Raw genomic sequence first — 20,180 nt, 5'->3', positions numbered from 1 at the left:
AGCAATTTATCTCTTTTGCACTTACACTTCATTACTTTAAGTAAGTTTGATGAAATCGTGTCATTCCAAGAAGAAGAAGAATGAGTTTGAATAGGTTTGGGAACAAACACGTGAACACATGATGAACCAAGCAACTCCCTTGGTGGGCAGGGGTCTTGGGGTAGGTTTACCACCAGCAGTGTTGGCTCAGCATGTTGTGAGCCTAGCCCATTTAAAGAGGGACGGAAGACCACAGACTAATCAGTTCAAGTGTTATCACTCAAGAAACGCCCTGCCCAGAAGGGCTTCTGTTCCATGTTTCTGCCCTGGAAGACGAATGCTTGGAAGGTCTAGCTTTTGTCCTTCTCGTTGGTATCATCACAGGCACAGTGATGGGCAGACAGTGGGCCCTCAAGGAACATGGACTAACTAGTTAGCTGACCATACCAACAGACAGAGCCACCCTCTGGTGGGATACCAACCTGCAACTCACTGTCTGGAAGTTGGACTAGGGAAAGAGGGACAGAGCTAGCAAATGCATTTCTAATATTGTTGTAAGATAAGATGAGATAAACCATTAAACAGCTAAAAAAATGTAAGGCAGCTATAAAGAAGTGGATTTTGTGTAATATGTAATTAACCTGGGTAACTCACTAACACAAAATAACAGTGAGACAACGTGCTTGCTAGCATTTTATAAAGGATTGGATACGCTCTAACATGCACTTACATCTGCACTTACAATCACAGTATCTGCCTACAAAAAGCCTCCCTGGTGATTATGTTTGGGGCCAGCTGGGTCAAGAAGAAATCTCCTTACTGATACACCCTTGTGGCATCGACTCTGTTATATGCTTCCGGTGACAAAGTAAAGCATCTTGAACTGAACACCAGTAGGGGAAAGAAGTCAGATCTGAAGGGTATCACCCTTGATAAAGACATTCTGTGGTAGGTGATTGGTTTGGGAGATGGAGATAGAGGGCTGGTGATGGCAGGCGTACCCTCTCTCCTAACACATTCAGCCTGTGCTCAATAAATGAATTTTGGTTTGAACTTGTGGGGAGCAACTGGGAGCAACTCGGACTAGACTGTTACTGGAATTAAGACTTATTCTATGCATCTGCTCTCCCACAATATGGCGCTGGGAGAGGAGGAAACAGCTTCTACACAGCTGCCTCCAGTTCAACCAATAAACTGTAGGACCTGCTCCTGATTGGAGGAGAGCAGCGTACTCGGCGTGTGGGTAGCAGAGTTGGGATTGGTGGAAGAGGACTATAAAGGAGGAGAGAGACAACATGCACCAGGGAACATCTATCTGAAGGAACACCTGTGCAGCCCCCGAGAGAGAGCCGGCCAGCGGTGTGCCGCTCCCCCGCGGAAGTGGGGAAAGTGGCAGGGGGAACCGCCCTTCCACGGAGGTGGAAGGACGGTAGCCAACCCGGGAAGAACCAGCAGCAAACCCGGGGAGGGCTGAGCAGACGAAAGAACAGCGCAGGGTCCTGTGTCGTTCCTCCACGAAGAGGGGGAGCGACATAATGGTGCCGTGACTCGGATATGAAGCCTAGGCAGGGTCCTGTGTCGCTCCTCCGCGAAGAGGGGGAGCGACAGAACTACAACATACTGAGCAACAGATTTGGAAAGGTGCAGAATGTTTGCATGGCCACAGGAAATGGATGAGAAAGAATAATACCCATGGTGTGTTTGTGTGTGTGTGTGTGTGTGTGTAAAATAATCCTTCTTGGGGTCTGGTGCGTGTGAATTTTCTCATTGATTTCCCATCCTGGGAGTCTGTGAGCTAGTTCCAATTATCAATTCTCGAGGACCTCTCTGTTCCCCTGGAGATTATGCAGCATTCCTCTAGAAAGGGAAGAATGGAATTAACATTGTATTGCATACTCACTGGGTGCCAGTCACTGTGCTAAGTGTTTAATATAGGATAGCATATTTCTTTGCACATCAGTTGCCACTGCTTTTTTTTTTTTTAAGATTTATTTATTTGAAAGAGTTAGAGAGAGAGAGGGAGAGAGAGAGAGGTCTTCCATCCACTAGTTCACTCCCCAAATGGCTACAACAGCTGGAGCTGGACTGATCTGACACCAGGAGCCAGGAGCTTCTTCCTGGTCTCCCACGTGGGTGCAGGGGCCCAAGGACTTGGGCCATCCTCTGCTGCTTTCACAGGCACATTAGCAGGGAGCAGGATCAGAAATGGAGCAGCTGGTACTGGAATCGACACCTATATGGGATGCAGGCATCGCAGGCAGTGGCCAAGTAGATAGAGAGGCTCAGAGAAGTAAAGTCATTTGCCTGAAGTCTAATACCAGGTAAATGTCAGAGCCAGGGTTTGACCCAAATTAATCTCCAAAGCCAGTGTTTTTCCATGGAACAAAGCTGCCGATTGGGATGAGCACATTCCTAGAGCTCAGATAGTCTATAAAATAAAAACCTGTATTCCACAAAGAGTATTTACCTGGGGATGATCTCCCAAAGAGCATGCCTCAGAGGAAGGCTGTGAGTGACACTGGGTCAAGGGCAGTCGTGGATTTCTAGAGGTAGAAGGGCTTGGAATCCCTCCGGTCCCTGCCTCAGCTCTCCATGCTGGTGGTCCCGAAGGAGCTGCACGGACTCTCTGGAGACAGCAGTGGGGACAGGGCCATTAGGCAGCTTGTCACACCTTTCATGAGCATCGCTTTCCTCCTGTGGGGACGTACAGGGCCAGCCTCCCCATCGTAGCAGGACCTGGCCCTTCTCATATTTGGAAACAGGCGTGAGGGTGCCCCTCCCACTACCTTCCTCCTGGTGGGCATTGTGCAGTCTACAAGGACATGGTATAGAAATCTTTCGCCCTGGCCACTCTGCTGCAATCACTTCAGTTTGTCTGAATTCCTCCTGAAGATAGGAATTCAGGACTGGCCACTGGGCTCCACGTGGAGTAGAGAATGACCACTTCTTCCGTGCAGTCTGAGAGTGCATTTGATCCTTCCAGCACTTCATCCCAAAGTATAAACTCCTCCTCTCCCATTCCTGCTTCTTCGCTTTCTTCTCTCCTTTTTCTTAAATACGTGCCGCTGTGTCAGCAACCTGGACTTTTGTCATTTGTTTGTTGGGCTTAAGTTGTCTCTGCTTTCACAACTTTTGAAATTCATTTTGTCAGAATTGATACTTTGAGGACTTTTGGTTTTCAGCGGTGGTTTCTTTTTGCCTATTTTTATTTGTTTGGCCTTGATTGTCATCTTTCCCCCTTTTGTAATATCCTCAAATGAGATTTAAAAAAATGTTTTCTATAGGTTTATCCAAATCATTGCTATTCAAATTGAACAGGACAATCCTGTAAGGTTGTAAGAAATCCTTTAGGGACGGGGCTTGTGGCACTGTGGGTTGAGTGGCCTCTTGGGATAGGCAGCTTATGCCTTACTGAGATGCCCGAGATGGAATCCTGCCTCTGCTTCCAATCCAGCTCCCTGCTCCTGTGCATCCTGGGAGCCAGCAGATGAGGTTTTGGCCTGGCCCAGCCATAGCTGTTACCAGCATCTGGGGAGTGAACCAGCAGGTGGAAGATCTCTCTCTCTCTCTGTCTCTCTCTCCCTCTCCTCTCTCTTCCTCTTTCTCATACCCCCCCATTTTCAAATAAATACATAAATAAATGTAACTTTTTTAGTTATTCAGTTACCAATCCCCCAGATTCTGTCAGCCACCCACCCTGCATATTCCTCTCTTTTCTATAAGAGTAGTTATGCTTTGATATCTCATCCCATTTAACCTGTGTTAAACCTTCATGAACCATGTTTCACATATCATGTATTTTTTAAAATGTAAATTTATTTTTATTTATTTGCAAGGTAAAGACAGATCTTCCATTCACTGGTTCACTCCCCAAATGCCTACAATAGCTGGGGCTGGGCCAGCACAAAGCCAGGAGCCTGAACTCCGTCCAGGTCTTCCTTGTGAGTGTCAGGGATGTAAGTACTTTGAGGTGTCACCTGTGACTTCGCAGACTGCATGTTAGCAGGAAGCCGGATTGGAAGCGGGGTGGGAAACTCAAACCCAGGCACTCCGATGCGGGGGTGTGAGCGTAGCAAGCAGAGTCTGCCCTGTATTTTCGTTTGTGTTTTACTATTAGACAAACTGAACCTTATAGTGGTGAAGTGGTTTGCCCAAGATAACCCCATTTGTTAAACACCGAACCAGAGTGTGCACCCATGTTTTCACATCCCTTCTGTACTACTGTGGCTCTTTAGCTGTTGTGAATTCCCCTGCTGAAATCAAGAGACGGTATTTTTGCCTCATTTCCCTGACCTACCAGAAAGTGCTTCTGACCCCTAGAAGGCAGATATCATAGTAGAAATCGGACTTCATTCCTACCTCCCTGAGAAGACCACAGGCAAGAGAGTGGATACTTTCTTCCCTTCTAAGGACAGGCTCTCACCCCTGCCTTCTTATTGACATCTCTTAGAAACAGATACAAAAATAGTGTTTGAAAAGAAGGGTCTTTCCTGAACTGTTTGTGCAAGGGAGCAGTCATAGCTCCCAAGGGACAGGAACTAAGACCCAGAGAAAACAGAGATGTTAAGAAGCGGGTAGAAAGCTGCTTGCCTAAACCCTTGGTCATAAAGTCACATGCACACAACAAAAGCACACTTAGAAACCGGTTTGAATGCCTGGCTTTCACGCCCTTTTTCTAGAACATGATAGGAGGACTTCATATTTCAGAATAAGTGACTGTTGTAAAGTTACTAGGGAAAAAGCCAGAGCATAAGTGACGCAGGGAGCTACCGGCACTACCCAAACCACCACTGGTGTGCAGCTTACCGGTAGGCGAGAAGGTGCATTGGCTTGGGCAGGATTCATGGGGATTAGTCCAAGGCGAGATGAGTGATCCGCTCGGGAAGTAGCAACTTACTTCCGGCTGTGTCTCCCTTTCACGGAAGCACTGATTGGTGGATTCCTAAATCTCCCAGGAGGAGACTTTTTAGCAATGAGAAAGGAATAAAAGAAGATACTCTTACTTCATGGGAGCTTCATTGTTCTCAGACTAAAAAGATAACAAATGGCTTGCAACCGTGTACTAGCAATATGGAGGAGCCAAGGTCAGTGCGTGACAGTGACGCCAGAGGTAGCCAGTGAGGAGTGCCCTATTGCTTCCCAAGCAAGCGCTCTCCCCATCTTCCACCTAAATAGAAGCCTTTGCTCCATGAGAAAGTTCATTCAATACCTTTCTTTCAAAGCAACATCGCTTAAGATAAATGAACTCACCAATGCAATTGATTGAGGTAAACCCCAACACACTAATTTAGTCTTTCTGGAATGCTAATATAGTACAGTGAAGAATTGGGGAATTAGCTGAAACTTTTATCTTTGTTTCTGAAGAGGAACTGCTCAACTCAAAAATTAATTGCGAAGGGAAATGGTTTTATATTATTTCCCATAAAGCCACCGTGGGGACTGAGGGACTGTGGAGAGTAGAGAGCCACAGTCGTGGAATCTACGTCCTCAGGCACTGCTCACACAGTGCATAATTTCCAGCAATTCCCAGGTGACTTTTCCTGACATCGGTTCCATGTAAAACAATAGAAACCTATTTCCATGCTTATTTGTATTTCCCTGGAGCCTTAAATGCCATTGTCAAGATTAAAGGGCTAGACCTTTCTTATTTCCTCTTCTGACTACTCATAATTTCCTAAAATTATTTCATTGAGTGATGCAGCCTAAAGATGAGTTTTAGGATCTTTTTGTTGATTTGTTCGTTCATTCATTCAATAAATATTTGTCAAGCACCTTCTGCATGCTATGCTCTCTGCTGGGTACTAACAGGTATTAAAAGAAAAAGATTCAGATTCTGTTCCTGTCCTTAAAGACCTAATAATTTGGAAGGGTAGTAAGACATGTACACAGATCACAGTAATACGAAGAAAAATGTAGTAAATGCTCTAAGCAGATTCAGACCAGATGGGGGGAGACTCAGTTGGAGTCACAAAGAGCAGAGACAGTGTCGTGGAGGTGGTAGCATTCCACTGCAGATACTGAGTAGTGTAGGATCTCAGCAGATGTAACTGGGGGAAGCACTGACCCAGACCCAGGAAATAGCATACAAATCAAACCGCGTTCCGAGACACCAAGTAGACCAGTTTGGAAAGAACGTAGTCAGGCACAGAGAAGAGACCAGCTCAGCAAGATGGCGGAGGAGCAGAAACACTGGGTTCGAGAATTGCCCTTGAGTTTCTTGGATGCTGGGGAGCCATTACAAGTTCTTGAGCAGAAAAGAGACATAAGCAGAGCTTTACTTTTGGCCATGGTATGTGGGGTGGGTTGCGGAAGGGCCAGACAAGAGCGGAGAAAAGCAGCCCGAGAGCCCCGGAAGTAATTCCGGTAAGAAGTGAGAGGGGCAACGGAAGTACGAAGGAGGGGTTGAACTTCATGAACACTGTGGAGGCAGACTCGGTGGGATTTGGGCAGCAGATTGAACGGGGGCAGGGAGAGACAGACTCACACAGAACTAGGCAACAGGCAAAAGGCTGATGGCTCTGAAGAGAAACTGGGTGCACGCATTACACTTACGAGTTTGGACAGGGGGTGGCAGGATTAGGAATAATCTTTTTAAAAGGCAAATCAGATCTCATTGCTTCCCTGCTTAATACTACCCAAATGGCCTTCCACTGCATTTAGCATAAAACCCAAACTCCTTACTTACCATGGCCTAGTGTAAGCCCTGCATGACCTGGCCCATGCGTTTCCCTGACCTCATCTCTTAACCCTCTCCTCTGGTTCAGCGCTAGCCACCTGACTTTTTCACTTTCTCAACTGCACCTAGTACATCTCTGCCTCAGGGCCTTTGCATTGGCTGTACCCTGTTCCCAGAACGTTGTGCCCTTAGATCTTTACCTGGCTGGTCTCAGCTTAAATGTTACCCCTTCAGAGGGTTCTTTGCTAATCCTTCCATTGTGGTAGCCTTTCCCCACAGCTGCTCTTTGCCACGTCATCCTGCTTTGTATTCTTCACAGCACTTCTTATAACCTGAAATGATCTTGTCTATTTGATATGTGTCTGTTCTTTTCCACCCAAAGTAGGCTCTAAGAGTATGTCTTGTTCATGGCTGTTTCTTGAGTATTAAAACTGGACTTAGCACTGACCAGGTATTGAATAAATATATGTTGAATGAAGAGCTGAGTGTGCTCGCTAGGGAGCCTTGTTCATGCCCCTATAGCATTCGGGTAGGCAGCCGACAGGACTTGGGTGTATGGGATTGGAAGTCAAGTGCATGCTGGGTTTGGCATCTGTCTTACCGGAGATGAAGTCAGGAGAAAGTTCCATGTTTCCTGGGCTTTCCTGAGCGAAGGCATCATTTCACTGCTTCAGACCCAGTCCCTGGCCCTCTCAATGGCTGTTTTAAAACTGGCAGCATCCAACCAGCTTAACCGCAGTGTCCAAGTCCATGTCCTGTGTCCTCAGGGACTGTCTACTTGGTGGGCTTCAGCAAGAATGCTACCTCGTCTCAAGTAGGTTTTGGAGTTCCCCTTTTAGAATCGTCTGCAGAGCCTGCGACGTCTTCATGCGTCTAATGCTCCAAACTACCACTCTCTGTACTTGGGCTCCGCGCTGGACTGAGCGTTCTTGCAAGGTATCGTATTTAAATTGCCCCTACTCCGTCACGTCGGTAAAATGAGTCCTCACTTTCGCAGTTGAGGAAACTGAGTCTCAGAAATGTTAAATCCTTTAAATAGTGTCAGAGCTGAGGTTCAAGTTCAGTCTGAGCGACTCTAAGGCCTGCAGGCTTAGCCACTTTTCAGCACTCTCAGAAAGGGAGTGAAGGCGGGGGTGGGGGTGGGGAGGAATCTTTCTCTTCCTTTGAGTGTGACTTTGGAAATAGACAGAAGCTGTAGAATGAAATCCCGGTTTGTGATTGTCAGATGTGTGTGATCTCAAACTAGTCGTTTTCTCAAGAATGAAAGCGTCCCGAGAATGCTGTCTCATAGGATTGTTCTGTCAGGTGCGGTCGGTGCAACATCTGGCACACAGTGGGAACTTCATTTTTCACTCCTTTTTTCTCATGAGAGACACAACCAACTCTGGATTCTTTTTTTTTTTTTTTTTAAGATTTAGTTTATTTATTTGAAAGAGAGAGAGAGAGAGAAAGAGAGAGAGAGAGAGGTCTTCTATCCGCTGGTTCACTCCCCAAATGGCCACAATGGCCGGAGCTGCACTGATCTGAAACCAGGAGCCAGGAGCTTCTTCCAGGTCTCCCACGTGGGTGCAGGGGCCCAAGGACTTGGGCCATCTTCTACTGCTTTCCCAGGACATAGCAGAGAGCTGGATCAGAAGAGGAGCAGCCGGGATTAGAACTGGTGCCCACATGGGATGCCGGCGCTTCAGGCCAGGGCTTTAACCCACTGCGCCACAGCACCGGCCCCTGGATTCTTTCAAGGTTTGGTTATCCCGTTGGTGGGTTGTTGCCTTCCTGGCTTTTCTTCATCTTCTCCATGCTTATATTTCGGAGTATTTTCTAATTTGTTACAATCGCCATCCTGAAGGCAGGCAAGGAGAGAGATCAGAGGTTGTACTGGGAAAATGAAGTGTAAAGTAACGGGTTCCAAGTGCTGCTTGGTTTCTGGTGGAAGTCTGGGTGAACATCCTCATCTCAATTTCCTTTTCTGGAAACTGAGAAAATATTGCTTGTATTCTATATCAGAGTTGTTTTGAGAATTAAACTATAGGCATAAAAGATCCTTGGAGAGCATAAAGTTATATCTACCTGTAAGGTACTATTGTTATGATTGCCTTTGTGCCCAAATGAAGAGGCCAGCCTTCTTGTCAGAAGGTCTGGAGCTATGGTTGTACTCTATTTGTAAATTGCCTAAGTTAAACCCAACTGGTCTTTTATTCTTCAATTGAAACAGTGCTCAAGCTATTCCCTCATTCTTTTACCTTTATACAGGGAGTCTGGCTTAAATAAAGTTAATATTCTCCCTGTCTAATATGATAACCACTATGCACATTTAGCCATTTAAATTTCAATGAATTAAAAGAAAATTAGTAATTCTGTTCAGTTACATTAGCTCCACTGTAAGTACTCAATGGCCACATGTAGCTAGGGGCCACCATGTTGGAAATACACACAAAGCGCATTTCCACACTTGCAGAAAGTGCTGCTGGAGAGCACTGTGGTTTAATTTCTTGAGTTCTGTTGTACCATGTTTTCCATAACCCTATAGCCACATCAAATCAAGCTAGTTTTTCAATGACTAAATCATATAATATCAAGAATCGAAAGGAAGCCAATCATCGTGTGTTTTAACATCCTAATTTTATACATGAAAATTGAAGCCGAAGGAGGTGAACTGACTTTCTCAAACCCACACAACTCTTCAAACGGACTTCCACTGCTGTTTTCACAATGGCACTAAACATGCATGAGTAATGGAGTAGGCAGGCTTACACTCCTGTTGCAGGGCCGCTCACACTGTCCATCTCAGACAACAGTGTGCCGAGGACAGAACTGACAAGTCGCTCAGTAGTGTCAGTGGGCGTTCTTCCTCCTGCCCAGCCGTGTGCTCTGGTGATTTGCTAAAAATTGGAGAGTACTTCATCTCACTGCTACTTCTGTTAAATTACCAGTGCCCCAGAAGGCTGACTGCTGTGGGAACTCGAGTATTCTATATTCACAACTTGAATAAATCCCCAGGTCCCAGCTCAAACCCCCTAGGACTGGCCTTACTAGCTCTTTACACGTTGATTTAAACTTTTAAGCAAACTGCTAGGGAATTTGGAATGGGGATATTATCATCCCCCAGGATTACATGTAACATGGATGTGAAATGCTCCTGTACATAGCTCTCGGCACATAGTAGGTGCCTGGTAGATGTTTAATTCCCTTCCCTCCAGATCACCTACGTCCGTGCCTGTCCTCTCACCACCTGCCAGCCCTTTCCTAGACAGGGAACAGAATGTGTGCAGTTCTCATCTTCGAGTAGCTAGAACCCCGAAGTACTGTTTCTTAAAATTCTTATCTCTGATTAATCTTCATTGAGAGCCCACAAACAAATGCCCTGAGTACTAAAACTTGTATTGGTATAGAGGGACATATTTGAAAAATTTAGCATCAAATCAAAGGATGTGACTGTCATAAAAGCATTTCTGGAGAGAACAGGGTTCATTTCAAGTGAAACTTCATTGTGTGGTTGCTGTATTCCTTCCTTGTGTCTGAATGAGCAACTGTGGGATCCATTCTTCAGGTAAAATGGATATTGGGGCCTTACTGGGAAAGGAGTTGGCTGGAATGAAATATACGTGTAGGCAGTGGTGGATCCAGGTTCTATGGAGCTTGAAGTTTCGTCAACCTGGAAGACCTCCTGAAGAAAAGATGATTCCAAATCACTTAGGTGCAGGGCCTTCGAAGGAGCCTAGGAAAGTGATGGCCCTGGAGGTGAAGTTCCACTCACATTTGTCTTGTGTGTGTAGACTTCAAAGTCCACCACTCTGAAAGTTTCTTACGTTTAGGATGCCTCCCAGGAGGGTGGAAGGAAAGCTTCGAGGAAGAAGCTAATCATGGGGGGATTCTGGGATGCGTGGCGATTGCTTCAGGCACCCTTTATTGCCCAATCTTTTAGGAGAGCTAGATGAAGAAGGGAGAAAAGAGGCTGGTGGTCGGAAAGTATAGGAGGACAAGAACTCTTCCAGTGTGGGGAGGGGCTCCACCACTGTACTGATTTTATCTGCTCTCAGTTTTATTTCATGTAATGAAAGGATATCATATTTTTTCCTGTCTTGTTTTCTAAAAAAAAGCAACCCTTCTCCAACCTTCTCTCTCCTGATGCACACATACACCTCTATCCAGTGGATTTTACAAACCTGTTGGTTTTGGTAATGATTGCTTGTAAGGGTGAATTAATGGACTATGTGGAATTTAGGAAGTCGAGTTAAATATTTCAGAATAGAGTGCTGCTTTAAAAAAAAAAATCTCCTTAGTGGAAGATTATTGCTCCTATTGTGATAGTATTATCATCATTAAGTTTAGGAAGAGAATTCTACTCTGTCCTGCTTTTCTCAATCATAGATAATGTAACTTCCAGAATATTCCAACTGAGTTGACATTTCACACATTCTTGGGATATGCCTAAGGGAAATTTAGGCAGGAAAGACAAAATGGAACCCAGTTGTGCTTGAGTCAAGTGAACGCAAGGAGATACTCAACAATGATACAGAAATCAGTAGTTTTTATTTAAAGCATCAGCTTTGGCGAGTAACTGACCCTCGGTGGGAATAATGCCTAATTTTGATGAAGAAAGAATGTGGGGAAATAATGAGACCAGGAGAGGTGACAGCACTTCTGTAGTCAGTCCTGCACAAGGAAGCCTAAATCTGTTCTTGTCCGAGGCTCCCCTCCCCCACTCTTAGGAGCCACTGTTCCCCTCCTCCTGATGGGGGGGATCCCCTAATCTACCTCCAGCGTGGCATTGCTAGTGGCCCAGCGGGTCTGCCTGCCTTTCTCTTCAGCTGCCAGCTATCTATTTCAAATGTCATGTTCCATTGCAGCTCCAACGTCCGCACGTTCAGTGTGCTGCATCGCCGTGCGGCTCACCGGCACACACAAGCCTTAGGAAGCCCCACTAGGAAGGTGCCTGCATCCTGCGACAAAGCACCACTGTGGCAGCCCTTGCGCATCAAGCTTTACATATGCTAATAATGCTACCTCCGTGGTAAGCGCCTTATCTTTTTAGAAATCCCCAAGCTACTCTCTTATCCTCAAGATAGTCCTGGCCGTACTTCTCCCAATAAGTCCCTGTCACAGAAAGGAAGTGTCTTAGGCCAAAGTGCTGTGTTCCAGTCATCTCCTAGGAGGCATAGTTCTGTAGCCTTCAGAGGCTTTAAAACAGAGCAGAGCAACTTCCTCTTCACACGTGCCATCTTCTGCAGGATCCAGAAAAATGGGAGTTAAGAGAGAAGGATCAGGTGCAGGAGGATCTGCTTATGTGGAATCTGCAGACCTCTGGGCATCCTGATGGTGCTGTCTGAGAGAGCGTGTGGTTGGACAATGCCAGCTGGAACTCCGTTTCAGCAGCTGCTGCTGCTTTCTTCCTATGTGTCCACAGCACGCTGGAGCTGGGGAGGGCAGTTTGAGTCTCACCTGTGGGTAAGCAGTGTTTGTGGAAAATCACAGGGAAAGAAAGGGCATCTTGAGTGGAAACAGGAGTCATGGTTGGAACTCTGGGATCGCTGATATTTGAGGAGAAAGTAGAAGCCACAACTTAAAAAAAAAAAAAAAAAAGGGAGACGTGGAAGAGGCGGGAAGATGGCATTCTGGGAGTCATGTTGGGGCGAGCAGTTCATGAGGCGCTGAGGCGTTAGTAGCGTGGAGCCCACAAAGAGGCCAGGCAGGTGGAAAGTGCCTTCTGGGTTTGACAGGTTGACGCTGTGTGTGACCTCGCTGTGTGTGACCTCGGTGACAGCAGTTTATGGGCGGGTGGAAGTTCGGTGGAAGTCTTCTTAGGGGAGGAATTCTTTCCAAATTCTTGTTTGTTTACACTCTGCCTTTTGCCCCATTCCTCACTGGGTCCCTTTGTCCGAACTCCCATTCTCCCTAACACAACATTATTGACTGAAGTCTTCTAATCACTGCTCCCCATACCTTCCCCACAGTTTTCCGTGGCTTCCACACCATCTGTCTGTATAATGTCCCTAATATTTTTACATCTCTCTAGCGTTCCAGATGTATTTTCAATTACCCATGGACATTTCAACCTTGAACTTCCCTGGGGCTCCCTGAATAAAACAACACGTCTTTTCTTTCATACAAAAACAAACAAACAAACAAACAAACAAAAAAAACCTGAATCTTCTCTGGTATTCCTTCCTAGTTAAGTCATACCACTTTTCATTCAGTCCTGCAGAGTGGAAATGTTGGACTTGTTGGGTTCTTTGCCCCCCTTCATTTCTGTTTCCAACTGCCCATGAGGATCTGTTGATTTTAACTTAAAAAGTCTTCAAATGAAGTATTTTCTTTCTGGCACTCGTATAGACCGACTTTCTTTCACCATGATTTTGTGTGTGCACATGTCTCCTCAGCTAAATCCCGATTTCCTTGAGAATACAATTGTTGATTTGCTCTTATAACCCTGACTTAGTCCTGGGCCTAGCGTCTAGTAAATGCTTACCACATATTTGCTGAGTGAATGAATGAATGAATGAATGGATCTTTCCGTATCTGACATTAGCTGTACCATCCGGAAGTTATGGAGTAATTTCTTTGCCTGTGGTTCTGCACTGTCTGCCCTCCGCTTGAGCTCCAGTTGGGTGACACATGACTTTCACCTGAAGATCAGATGCATTAAACCAACTGCCTATGAGTTTTCTACTCTTTACCCCTCCAACAGAAGAAAACACTCCCAGTTAAGAAGAGGGATAACTCTTTAGGGTTCTCCTAAAGCAACAGATAGCCCAGTCTTCAGGGGGTCATGGTGGGATCATTGCTGGAGGGCCAGTGCTCCCTCACTGCGGGACACCATCTGCTCAGGGCCCCTGCTAACGCAGTTCAGCCTAGGAACCCAGTCAGTGCAATGGAGGAATCCAGAGAACGTGAACCAGCTCCTCAATTGCAGAGAAAAATTACTTTCATACCTTCAGGGAAGACCAGCTTCAAAGACTTTTGGGGAAGACCCATTTCAAAGTGGGATCTTTAGATGAGTTCTTACCCTTCAGTCCCTCCTTCCCCAAAATAGATATAGATTATATATATAGTACTTATAAAATACTTTTTACCCATGTCTATTTAAGAATAGATGATATTTTCAGGAGCAGGCATATTTCTTTTTAAAAAAGATTTATTTATTTATTTATTTGAAAGGCAGAGTTAGAGAGAGAGAGAGACATCATCTATCTACGCATTCACTTCCCAAATGACCACAATGGCTGGGATTGGACGAGGGCAAAGCCAGGAGCCTAGAGCTCCACCTGGGTCTCCCACATGGGTGGCACAGGCCCAAACACTTGTACCATCTTCTGCTGCTTTCCCAGGTTCATTATCAGGGAGCTGGATTTGAGGCAAAGCAGCTGAGACTCGAACCACCATTCATATAGGACGCAGGTGTCACAGATGCGGCTTAACCTGCTGCACCACAACGCCAGCCCTAGACATATTTCTTAAAGGAGGTTGTGAATGGACATATACCATCCTGAAGAAATGAACACATTGGCAAAAAGAATAGGGGGACCTGGGCTCCCCAACACCTCTGCCTCAAGTGCTTCCATTGTTTGTAGGAGTCAGTCTTGGCTGACTCCCCTAGCACCCAACCAGAGCTCAAGTGGAAGGCAGACAGTGCAGAACCACAGGCAAAGAAATGACTCCATAACTTCCGGATGGTACAGCTAATGTCAGATACGGAAAGATCCATTCATTCATTCATTCATTCAGCAAATATGTGGTAAGCATTTACTAGACGCTAGGCCCAGGACTCAGTCAGGGTTATAAGATCAAATCAACAATTGTATTCTCAAGGAAATCAGGATTTAGCTGAGGAGACACGTGCACACACAAAATGAGTCTCTGGATTCATCCACTGCACTGACACTTTCCAGCTCCTGGCTTCAGCTTGGTTCAGCCCCTGCCATGCGGCCACTGGGAGTGAACCAGCAGAGGGAAGCTCTGTCTCCCTCTATCTACCCACCATTCCCCCTCCCTTTCCCCCCTCCCCTCCCCCCTCTGCTTTTCAAATAAAAAAGTGGAAAAAAAATTTATATGCAGGAGTTAGTTGATTTAGCTAAATCCTACCTTCGGCCAGCTATGCTGTGACTTGGGAGCTCACACTATTTCCCTTACTACCCTCTCCCCCGAGGCTTTCTGCTCTCTGCCTGGCATCTCAACTACATTAAAGGAGCAAAAATGATGCAGTAAAAACCCTGGATTTACACAAAGGCAAAATGAGAAGCAGGAGAGCAGCATGATGAGTCCCCTTATAAAAGATGTCTGAATTTTGCTCAAGCAAATTGATCACCCGTTATGCTTTAAGGCTATTCTAAGGGGCAGATTCCTGCCTTCTTTCAGGATTCCCTAAAACATATATCGGACTGGCTTCCCTGGGCCCAAATGCCTTGCTTGGTCTCAGTTGCCAGGGCTGCCTGTGCTCTTCAGAATGGTAAAGAACCAGCCTGTGTGACCATCAGGGAGTGAGGAATGAATGCTTACCTCCCATTGGTCTTCACCCAGGTTCCCCCTCCTCCACCCCCCCAAAAAAAAGCCTTGTGCAAAGTGAATCAAAAGATAAGTTCATTTTGGTGCAAACTTAAAAAAAAAAGATTTATTTTATTTATTTGAAAGACAGAGTTACAGAGAAAGGTAGAGACAGAGAGAAGTCTTCTATCTGCTGGTTCATTCCCCAGATGGCCACAACGGCTAGAGCTGCGCCAATCCGAAGCCAGGAGCCAGGAGCTTCTTCCTGGTCTCCCACGCAGGTGCAGGAGCCCACAGACTTGGACCATCTTCTACTGCTTTCCCAGGCCACAGCAGAGAGCTGGATCGGAAGAGGAGCAGCTGGGACTAGAACCAGCGCCCATAGGGGATGCCTGGGTTTCAGGCCAGGGCTTTAACCCGTTGTGCCACAGGGCCGGCCCTTGGTGCAAACTTTTTAAAAAAGATTTATTTTGTTTATTTGAAAGGCAGAGTTACACAGAAAGACATGGAGAAAGAGAGAGGGATCTTCCACCTGCTGTTCACTCCCAACTACAACTGCCAAGGCTGGGCCAGGCCCAATCCAGGAGCTAAGAGCTTCTTCCCGGTCTCCCATATGGGTACAAGGGCCCAAGTACTTGGGCCATTCTCCGCTGCTTTTCCAGGCGCATTAGCAGGGAGCTGGATCAGAAGTGGAGCAACCGGGATTCAAACTGGAGCCCATATGGGGTACCGGCATTGCTGGTGGTGGTTTAACCCATTATGCCACAACACTGGACCTGGTGCAAGCATTTTTTTGAAATCCGTGTATCAAAGGTTCATGGAAATACATATGGTGAAAAGTAAATGCATGCATTTCCAAGTCTGACCCCAGCAAAGTAGTGTATAGAGAACTGGAAGACCTTGATGTGCAATCTGCTGCTTAAGTCTAAGGCTCCTGGACCATTCTGCTGAGCAGCCTGAGCCAATCTCTGATAAAAATGCATTTAAAAACAAAAAGTTTCTTTATTATTCATTTGAAAGTCAGAGTTAAGTTACACAGACAAAGGGAGAGAGAAGAAGAGAGATTTTGCATCTGCTGGTTCATTCCCCAGATCCCTGTGATGACCAGGGCTGGGCCAGGCTGGGTCTCCCACCTGGATGCAGTGGCCAAAATACTTGAGCCATCTTCTGTTTTCCCCAGACTGTTAGCAGGGAGCTGGATCGGAAGTGGAGCAGCTGGGACATGAATCAGTGCCCATATGGGATGCCGGCGCCACAGGTGGCAGCTTTACCTGCTACACCACAACACCAGCCCTCGTAGAAATACTTGCCCGTGTGTCCCTCATCCACAAGGCTGAACACCTTGGGGCCTCTGAGAACACACACATTCCTAGGCATGTTCATCTTGACTGGAAACAGTTAATGATCAAGAGGTAATAATTCACTGTTTTATGATACTTGCAGTGTGGTGCTTGTTATCTCTTTGGGTTCCCACAAGTAGGATAGGATTGCTCTTATTATCCTCATTTTACACAGACAGTAAGGTTGCCTGGCCTGAGGCCTGAGCCTGCAGATTCCAAACGCTTCTTGCCTTCTCCTGGAACTTTCTGGCCAACCATCACTGATGTGGGACCAACCTGGCTCCACCCCTGTGTGGTCTATTTCAGAGAGAGGCAAGAGGGGTTCAGTGTTTCTTTTTTTTTTTTTTTCTTTTTTAAGATTTATTTATTTACTTTGAAAGTCAGAGTTACACACAGAGAGAAGGAGAGGCAGAGAGAAAGAGAGGTCTTCCATCCGCTGGTTCACTCCCCGATTGGCCACAGCCGGAGCTGCGCCGATCCGAAGCCAGGAGCCAGGAGCTTCTTCTGGATCTCTCACATGGATGAGGTTCCCAAGGACTTGGGCCATCTTCTACTGCTTTCCCAGGCCACAACAGAGAGCTGGATAGGAGGTGGAGCAGCCAGGACTCAAACCGGTGCCCGTGTGGGATGCCAGCACTGTAGGTGGCATCTGCTACACCTGCTACACCACGGCTCCGGCCCTGGGTTCAGTGTTTCTGAATTTCCCAAGAGTTAGCTACAGACCCAGCCCCTCCTGTTCATCAAAGCAGAGTCCGTGGGTTGATCAAAGCTCAGCCACCTGGGCACTAGCGGAAGAGTTTGCCACCAGCCCCTCCCAGCTTATGTTAAGGTCCGAGTTTTACGGGAGCACCCTATTCCCTGCCTCGCACTCCTATTTTCCTCTACAGAGAGCTACAGAGAGGGGGAATGTGGACTGGGAAGCAGAGGCAAGGCCTGGCATCACCTTGAGGTGTGGCCGCAGGCGCTACTGAGGTGAGCTCCCAGACAGAAGGAGAGGGAGGAGGCACCTGCCCAGACTCTGCCCGTCTGAGGAGGTGCATGAGTTTCCTTGGTTTTGCCCCAAACCCCTGCACTGACACCTAGTACTGTATTCATTTTCTGTTATTTTTCAGAAAGATTTATGTATTTCAAAGAATGAGTGACAGAGAAAGGAGAGAGAGAGAGAGAGAGAGAGAGAGAGAGAGAGATCTTCCATCCACTTGTTCACTCCCCAAATGGCCACAATGGTCAGGGCTGGGCCAGGCTGAAGCCAGGATCCTGGAACTCCATCAGGGCTTCCCATGTGGGTGCCAGGGACCAAAGTCCTTGGGCCATCCTCTGCTGCCTTCTCGGGCACATTATCAGGAAGCTGGACTGGAAGCAAAGGAGCCAGGACTCAAAACGGCATTCGGATATGGGATGCAGGCATCCCAAGTAGTAGCTTAACCCACCATGACACAAACTCCAGCCCCTGTCTCTGTTCTTCTGCCTCACGTGCCTTCACTGAGTGTCTGGGGAACTGTTTTGAGTGCTGGAGGCAAAACAGTGTATTAAACAATTCAATCCTCCTGGAGTGAAGTACAGACTGTGGCACGGCTTAGAGCAAGTTTTCTCCTCAGAGGCTCCTAAGAGCCAGGTAACCAATGTGTTTTTTTGTTGTTGTTGTTTTGTTTTGTTTTGTTTTTTGACAGGCAGAGTGGACAGTGAGAGAGAGAGACAGAGAGAAAGGTCTTCCTTTTTGCCGTTGGTTCACCCTCCAATGGCCGCCGCGGCTGGCGCACTGCAGCCGTTGCACCGCGCTGATCTGAAGCCAGGAGCCAGGTGCTTATCCTGGTCTCCCATGCGGTGCAGGGCCCAAGCACCTGGGCCATCCTCCACTGCACTCCCTGGCCACAGCAGAGAGCTGGCCTGGAAGAGGGGCAACCAGGAAAGAATCCGGCACCCCGACTGGGACTAGAACCCGGTGTGCCGGCACCGCTAGGTGTAGGATTAGCCTATTGAGTCGTGGCGCCGGCCCAATGTGTTTCCTTTCAGCTTCTTTCCACATTGATGGGAAGTCCTTCCAGGATAGGCTGCAGCTCTGGTGGCCGAGAAAACACTCACCCACGTGTAGGTGACAGCCAGCGCTGAGATTCCCTGAACTCTTTAGAAGGGAAAGCTAGCAGGTGTCAATCCTCTGTAATACAAGTATTAAGAATAGAAGCTATGACTTTATTGGTTTTTGTTTTCTTCTGATGGAACAATCCGAGCACATGTAGTGTGTATGCACCTGCGTATGTGTGCGTGTCTCTGTGCCCACATATTTGTGGAGTGTCTTACTAGAATTATTAGCCAGATTCTTTGTGTTGGGGGAGGATCTTCTTCTCCATAGAACAGCACAGGTGTGAGACATGTAATAAGGACTTCACAATTGACAGATATTACTGGCTAACAATAAGGCTCACTCATAGGACAGAACCAGATTCTCAGAGCCAGAAGGGGCTTTGGAGATGTCTTCTCTAATTCCTGCATTTACAAAGGGGGTGTGGGGTGGGCAGGCAATTTGATATAATAATAATGATTAAGGCTCTGCAGTGAGACCAGATTCAACTCCTGACCTTGTCACTTCACAGTGGTGGCGGTTGTTTGGTTTTTAAATTACTGATTTATTGAAGCCTCAGTGTTACCGTAAGGGTTAAGCCAGAGAATTCATGTAAAGCCTTCAGCACAGCGACTCAATGTTTGCACTGAGTGTCATTATTTCCCAAGAAGGAGAAGTGACTTCCTCGGGTCACATAGCCAGTGAGTGACAAACCTGGAGGTAACCAGGCCTCCTAACTCCCGGGTATGTGCTTCTGCCCACCACCACGGAGAAGGCCAGAAAAAGAGAGCAGCACAGGTGGGACGTGGGACTTTCAGCTCAGGGGTGGGAATTAGCAGGCCTTGAAGGGGAAACACAACTGTGTGACTTAGAGGATTGCCAAGTAGCAGCCTGCATCTGACTCGTGTGAGCTCGTTAATCCTCACAGCAACACTCCATGGTATTATCATCATCCCTACTTTATTTCACTTATCCGTACTTCATTTAGAGAGGAAAACTGGGGCTTAGGTAGAATTTGTAATTCACACAGAGCTGGGTGTGGCTGCCTGACCCCCAGGACCTGTGCGCTACTCCACATTGTGATGGCTGTGGCAAGAACATGGGTGTGGGTGTGGGTGTGCGTGTGAGTGTGTGTGTGTGTGTGTAGTAAAGTCACTTCAAGCAGAGGATGCAGGACAAGGCGTGGGTAGATCACCCTCTGTCCCTGTCACTGTTCTCTGTGGCTGCCCCTTCATTAGCCCGTGATTGTCACCTGTGGAAGAGCACAGTATACTTGGGAGGGCAGTGTTTTTGCAGTGTTGGCTTCATTGCATAGGAGAATCTATGTAGGAAAGCAGGAATCTGCTACGGTTTAGGGCCAGATTTCCAGAGGAACCAACTCTCTGTGCACCTTGATGGTAGGGGAAGGTGTTTTATTTCCAGTGTGAAATGCCAAATAGTGCAGGAATGATAAAATCACCCTAGTTTTTCTTATGAACTCCTAGAAGTCATCTTTGTTGGTATAAATGAGATCATTTAGCCTAATTAGTTCCAAGCTTAATTAGCAGTAATTATCCCAACATGGGAGTAATATCCGAGCAGGAAGTGCCGAGTCCTCGATTAGATAGATCTCTAATTGGTGTTACAATATTGTAATTAAAGCGTGTTT

General features: G+C 46.8%; 1 long non-coding RNA gene across 1 annotated transcript in view; it reads right to left on the bottom strand.

Annotated features, from left to right (window-relative positions):
- Positions 1–2,555: 2,555 nt before the first annotated feature.
- LOC127493760 (uncharacterized) overlaps positions 2,556–20,180 on the bottom strand; it is a 35,115-nt gene continuing 17,490 nt past the window's right edge. Inside the window, exons 2-3 of the long non-coding RNA XR_007924308.2 lie at positions 4,786–8,495; positions 2,556–2,605 (exon numbers count right to left, since the gene is read on the bottom strand). This is a non-coding gene — a long non-coding RNA (uncharacterized lncRNA). The remainder of the gene's footprint in view (positions 2,606–4,785; positions 8,496–20,180) is intronic.

This window comes from Oryctolagus cuniculus, chromosome 7 (assembly GCF_964237555.1).
Source record: "Oryctolagus cuniculus chromosome 7, mOryCun1.1, whole genome shotgun sequence".
In the NCBI taxonomy this organism is placed as follows: domain Eukaryota; kingdom Metazoa; phylum Chordata; class Mammalia; order Lagomorpha; family Leporidae; genus Oryctolagus; species Oryctolagus cuniculus.
Note: the sequence above shows the minus strand (reverse complement) of the source record. Positions and strands in the feature narration are given on the sequence as shown.